At 35.5% G+C, this 7,016-nt stretch overlaps 1 long non-coding RNA gene across 1 annotated transcript; it reads right to left on the reverse strand.

Annotated features, from left to right (window-relative positions):
- Positions 1-559: 559 nt before the first annotated feature.
- LOC145270494 (uncharacterized) lies at positions 560-4,367 on the reverse strand. Its single transcript, XR_013865398.1, has 2 exons — positions 992-4,367; positions 560-849 (listed from the first exon to the last, which is right to left on the reverse strand). It is a non-coding gene; the product is annotated as an uncharacterized LOC145270494 (long non-coding RNA).
- Between the last annotated feature and the right edge of the window lie 2,649 nt (positions 4,368-7,016).

The raw sequence follows: 7,016 nt of genomic DNA on the forward strand, positions 1-7,016 counted from the left end.
GACAAAAAAGAAATCAAGTAAATAGGACATTATAAGAAAAAATTCATCAGGTGCTGTAAAGAAATGCTCTTTTAGAATCTTCAAGTCTCAACACTCATTAGTAAAAATAACTAAAAAAACAAGTAATGTTCAACGCTGCAAGAGAACTAGAAAGAGAATAAAAGTTAATAGACAGGATAAAGTCTGGAACAAAAAGAGAAAAAAGAAATTAGCAAAATTTATCAGGTGCGAAAAAAGCGAGTAATGTTCAACGGTACTGGAGAACAAGAAAAGAAAGGGCTAATTAGAAGCTGGAATCATCAAAAGTCATTAGACAAAAAAGAAATCAAGTAAATTAAGAAATTAACTGAAACCCATCTAAAACAAAGCAAATTCAGCAGCTGGTACAAAACAAGTGCTAAAAGGTGGTTTAGAGTCCTGAAGTCTCAACAATCACTAGAAAATTAGAAATAAATCAAGGTAGTGGTTGCAGCACCACCAAGACACATTGATACAATAAATGAAACCTTTATGAATTCGATGGGAAGTTGGAGTTGCTTATAAAAAAAAATATATATTATTACTTACTTTAGGAATTTCTGGAACTGCTTCCAAGATGGGGATGAGAGGGGTCATGGGTGTTGCTGCTGCTGGTGCTGAAAACTTGAATAACTTTTTCTTTTTTTTTAATTGTTTTTTTCTTTTTTTGGTTTGTTTGTTTTATTTATTTTCCTTTATTTCATAGCATTTTATTTTTATGAAATTATTTTTTTGGAAATTATAATTAGGAAATAACAATACTTACTTTATGACTTTCTGGAACTGCATCCAATATTGGGATGACAGGGTCATGGCTGTTGCTGTTGAAACCTGTAATAACTACTTGTATTTTGCATTATTATTTTTACATTTTTTTTTAGGTTTATTTTCCTTTAGATCACAGTATTTTATTTTTTGTGAAATTTTCTTTTTTTTTTTTAAATTATAATTAGAAGAAGATATCAATACTTACTTTATGACTTTCTGGAACTGCATCCAATATTGGGATGACAGGGTCATGGCTGTTGCTGTTGAAACCTGTAATAACTAGCTGTATTTTGCATTATTATTTTTACATTTTTTTTTCGGTTTATTTTCCTTTAGATCACAGTATTTTATTTTTTGTGAAATTTTCTTTTTTTAAAAAATTATAATTAGAAGAAGATATCAATACTTACTTTATGACTTTCTGGAACTGCATCCAATATTGGGATGACAGGGTCATGGCTGTTGCTGTTGAAACCTGTAATAACTAGTTGTATTTTGCATTATTATTTTTACATTTTTTTTTCGGTTTATTTTCCTTTAGATCACAGTATTTTACTTTTTGTGAAATTTTCTTTTTTTAAAAAATTATAATTAGAAGAAGATATCAATACTTACTTTATGACTTTCTGGAACTGCATCCAATATTGGGATGACAGGGTCATGGCTGTTGCTGTTGAAACCTGTAATAACTACTTGTATTTTGCATTATTATTTTTACATTTTGTTTTTGTTTTATTTATGTTACTTTAGTACATTGCATTTTACTGAGTGTATGTTAATTATTTTGTTAATTTTTATTAAAATAAAATACCTGTAACAGAAAAATAATTTTGGTTATGATCATGCATGGGTGAATATTTTTGGTTAGACTTGCTAAAGTTGGTTAAAGGAAATACAAGCAGAAAGGAATTCGTTTTAATCACTAGCAACACAATGAAATGAAATACTTACCTGAGGATTGTGCTGATTCTAACTAGAAGCTGCAGTAATGGAAAAGAGGAAAATTAAATTTGTCAATTACAAAAACTGAAATCGAAAAGAAGAAACGCTTGATGCTTTACTCACCTGTGGCTGGTCGTGGTCGCCATCAAACTGAAAAAGGAGGGAAAGGGTGGAATCCACTAGTTACCAGGTACCGTACAGGAAAGGACAGTCTGGCCAGGTAGGTGATGATCTCCCCAAAGTGGAGCGCTACATAAAACATGCATTGCTACGAACATCCTCCGAAAAAGGCGGTTTCTACTCGGAATAAAAGGCGGAGCAGAAAACGGAAGTGTTCTCTCTACTCAACACGATTCCTAGAGAGATACCACAAGATTGTGCGTGAATGTGGAAGAGCCTATGAAAACTCACAAAACTGCCATTCCTACTATCGTATCGGATATTATTAATCGGAGGTCCATCATTGCATTACCGCCCCAGCTCGTAGTTGATAGATAGTAGGAATAATATTACCAGCGCCCTTCAGGCAGCTTGTGAGAACACACAAACTAATGGTAGTATTACTCTAGTCGTTCCTGGTCGAATGGAGCCATGCATGCATTATGTAGTAACACGAGCACGTGTCGCCTGATAAGAAAGAGCGTAGGCTCACCCACTTGGGGAGATTCCCTATCCAGACTTGCACCTATTTGTACACCTGGAACCGGACTCAGAACCTCGACAATGAGAAGAGTCAAGGAGAGCAAGGTGTTGAACTACCTAAAGAGGTCACCATATAAAACAAGCGTTGCTGTGAACAACCTTCCAAAACGAGGGAAGGGACTTTTTGTTCTCTCTACCCAACAGGATTCCTAGAGAGATACCACTAGATTGTGCGTGAATGTGGAAGAGCCTATGAAAGCTCACAAAACTGCCATTCCTACTATCGTATCGGATATTATTAATCGGAGGTCCATCATTGCATTACCGCCCCAGCTCGTAGTTGATAGATAGTAGGAATAATATTACCAGCGCCCTTCAAGCAGCTTGTGAGCACACGCAAACTAATAGCAGTATTACTCTAGTCGTCCGTAGTCGAGTGGAGGCACGCGTGAATTACATAGTAGAAACACGAGCACGTGTCGCTCCCTCTTCGGGGGAATTCGGAAAAGCGCACCTTGCGCTGCAGGTATTTGTTGAGCTGGGAGTTGACTCAACACCTCGACACTGAGAAAAGAGCTTTAGAAAAGCTCCAGATTAGTTACCTGCAAAGTCGAGGAAAGTTGGAGGACCAGGCCTGCGAAGGAGAACACACACAATTTGGGCCTTGATGGAAGCACACGGGAGAGAGGGAGGCCCATTTTTCTCTTTCGGGGGAGTGTTCTCCTTCCAGCCTGCTCGAGCACGTCTTTTCTGCTCGCCACATGCAAGCGTATAAAAAGACGACCAGATGACGGACGCAACAAACTCATGCCGTCATTCATTAACTGGATTTTGATCGGGTTCCGTACAACAAGGTGTTGAACTCCCTAAAGAGGGCACCATATAAAACAAGCGTTGCTGCGAACAACCTTCCAAAACGAGGGAAGGGACTTCTTGTTCTCTCTACCCAACAGGATTCCTAGAGAGATACCACAAGATTGTGCGTGAATGTGGAAGAGCCTATGAAAGCTCACAAAACTGCCATTCCTACTATCGTATCGGATATTATTAATCGGAGGTCCATCATTGCATTACCGCCCCAGCTCGTAGTTGATAGATAGTAGGAATAATACTACCAGCGCCCTTCAAGCAGCTTGTGAGCACACACAAACTATTTTAGTATTACTCTAGTCATCCGTAGTCAAGTGGAGGCACGCATGCATTACACAGTAGAAACACGAGCACGTGTTGCTCCCTTTTCGGGGAAATTCGGAGAAGCGCACCTTGCACTGCAGGTATTTGTTGAGCTGGAAGTGTGGACTCAACACCCCGACACTGATAAAAGAGCTTTAGAAAGCCTCCAAACCAGTTACCTGCAAAGTCGGGGAAACTTGGAGAAGCAGGCCTGCGGAGGAGAACACGCTCAAATGGGGCCTTGGAAGCAAACGGGAGGGATTAGGGTTAGGATAAGGGAAAGGGATAGGGTAAGGCCCATTTTTCTTTTTTTGTTCGGGGAATGTTCTCCTTTCAGCCTGCTCCTTCCTTAACACGTCTTCTTTGCTCGCCACATGCAAGCGTATAAAAAGACGACCAGATGACGGACGTCATTTCCTGGATTTTGTTTTGCCAGAGCCCATTTAGCCGTGTAGTTGTTGTTCAACTACAACGTTACACCCCCCTACCACGGTGAGGATAGGGTTGGACTTTAGGGGGGAAAATACACATCCACATTTACTAATCTTACTCTTGCAATGTTGTTGTAATAAACAGAAAATTAGGAAATTCTTTAATGATTGCATTTTCGTAATTTTGGGATATGTTACGATTGTCGACTACAACTCAGTAGCTAGGATTCTTTTTTTTTTTTTTTTTTTTTTAAATATCAATTCGAAATGGCGACCGACTCTCTCTTTAACACGGTAAGTTCGGGAAAAGGTGTTATAAATAATAAACTAGACAAAATACTATTAAAAAACCACCCAATATATGTCAAGTTATGTCACGTTAACATATATTGAGCGAATTTCTAACAGTATTTTGTCTGGTTTATTATTTATTACATCTTTTTCCGAACTTACCGTGTTAAAGATAGAGTCGGTCGCCATTTTGAATTTTCCAATATATCGGTAAACACTGTTTTTTCGAGCTGAATAAACATGTTTAATTTAATAAAAACACGAAAATTATATACAGTTTGGTAAAAAAGTAATTTATCTTGCCTTTGATAACATTTATTTGTTATATATTTGTTTTTTGACAACTGTTTCGAATCTATGTGTCCAGTACTAATACACACCCGGTTATTCTATATTAAATAAATACTGAAATCAAATTATGAATAAAAAAAAATATAAAAAAACTGAACTAATTTGGTGGGCTGAAATAAGGAACCAAGCAGAGAGCCGATGCGAGGTTAAAGAGACAGACAGACAGAGGATGTAGTTGGAGAGATACAGTACAGCTAGATAGATAGATAGACAGACAGACAGAGAAATATTTTTAATTTAAATCTAAATTAACGTCTTCTTATTTAATTTGTTAGGTGAAAGTCTACATATAATATTATTTAAACAAATAAAATGAGTAAACGGTCGGTAATTTCCGTAACGCCGACCACAACACTCGTGAAATTCCGTGGAGACAAGTTCTTCAAGGGAGACAATCAAGATTTCCGATTATCTGCCCTTGATTTCTTAGTCTGCCTTTTGCTTATACGCCATATCAACCCTTTTCCAGGTTATTTAATGGCGATTTCAGTATTTTGGAATGAAAATGCTTTTTATAGAATAATTTTTTTTTTTTTTTTTATTTATGATTAAATAAGCGACGTGGTTATTCTATATTAAATAAATGTTATCAAAGGCAAGATAAATTACTTTTCTACCAAACTGGATATAATTTTCGTGTTTTTATTCAATTTAACATGTTTATTCAGCTCGAAAAGCATACAGTGTTTACCGATGTATTGGAAAATTCTAAATGGCGACCGACTGTCTCTTTAACACGGTAAGTTCGGGAAAAGGTGTTATAAATAATAAACTAGACAAAATACTATTAAAAAACCACCCAATATATGTCAAGTTATGTCACGTTAACATATATTGAGCGAATTTCTAACAGTATTTTGTCTGGTTTATTATTTATTACATCTTTTTTCCGAACTTACCGTGTTAAAGATAGAGTCGGTCGCCATTTTGAATTTTCCAATATATCGGTAAACACTGTTTTTTCGAGCTAAATAAACATGTTTAATTTAATAAAAACACGGAAATTATATCCAGTTTGGTGGGCTGAAATAAGGAACCAAGCAGAGAGCCGATGCGAGGTTAAAGAGACAGACAGACAGAGGATGTAGTTGGAGAGATACAGTACAGCTAGATAGATAGACAGACAGACAGACAAATATTTTTAATTTAAATCTAAATTAACGTCTTCTAATTTTTTAATTTGTTAGGTGAAAGTCTACATATAATATTATTTAAACAAATAAAATGAGTAAACGTTTTTCGTAATTTTTGGACATCTTACTATTGGCGACTTTACAAGTGAGTGTGTAAATCAATTTTAACGTCATTCGACTGTTAGGTGGAAAGCACACATAAATACGACGTTAATATTTCACACCGGTGGTCAATAAACTGCACGAGTACTCAAACATCTCTCAACCAAACAAAGGTGAAAAAAACTAAACAAATAAAATCAGTAAACGGTCGGTAATTTCCGTAACGCCGACCACAACACTCGTGAAATTCCGTGGAGACAAGTTCGTCAAGGGAGACAATCAAGATTTCCGATTATCTGCCCTTGATTTCTTAGTCTGCCTTTTGCTTATACGCCATATCAACCCTTTTCCAGGTTATTTAATGGCGATTTCAGTATTTTGGAATGAAAATGCTTTTTATAGAATATTTTTTTTTTTTTTTTTTTTATTTATGATTAAATAAGCGACGTGGTTATTCTATATTAAATAAATGCTGAAATAAAATTATAAATAAATAAAAAAATACAATATAAAACCATCGATAATTTAACACATTCTCAAACAGAAGATTAATACTCGATTTAAAGTTTGCAGCAAACTATTAAAAATACAACAAATTATAAATAAATATACATTTTATTTGACAATGATATCTGTAAAAAAAGGAAACGTGTAGTATCTGTTCTTTTTTTTTTTTTCGTTTAATGACATGAAATAATTATAGGGTTTGTATTACTGTACACGTAGATTCGAAAAAGTTGTCAATAAACAAATATATAACAAATAAATGTTATCAAAGGCAAGATAAATTACTTTTCTACCAAACTGGATATAATTTTCGTGTTTTTATTCAGTTTAACATGTTTATTCAGCTCGAAAAGAATACAGTGTTTACCGATGTATTGGAAAATTCTAAATGGCGACCGACTGTCTCTTTAACACGGTAAGTTCGGGAAAAGGTGTTATAAATAATAAACTAGACAAAATACTATTAAAAAACCACCGAATATATGTCAAGTTATGTCACGTTAACATATATTGAGCGAATTTCTCAAAGTATTTTGTCTAGTTTATTATTTATTAATAAATCTTGCGCATTTGGGGTAACGTACCCCTCCTGCCTGGCATCGTGGCGCTGGCCGCTGACGCAGACCAAAGTGTAGTGGGGGAAAAGAAAACCCAGGGG

The sequence above is a fragment of the Euprymna scolopes genome, chromosome 46, assembly GCF_053919585.1.
Source record: "Euprymna scolopes isolate OS-2025 chromosome 46, ASM5391958v1, whole genome shotgun sequence".
Taxonomy (NCBI): Eukaryota; Metazoa; Mollusca; class Cephalopoda; order Sepiida; family Sepiolidae; genus Euprymna; species Euprymna scolopes.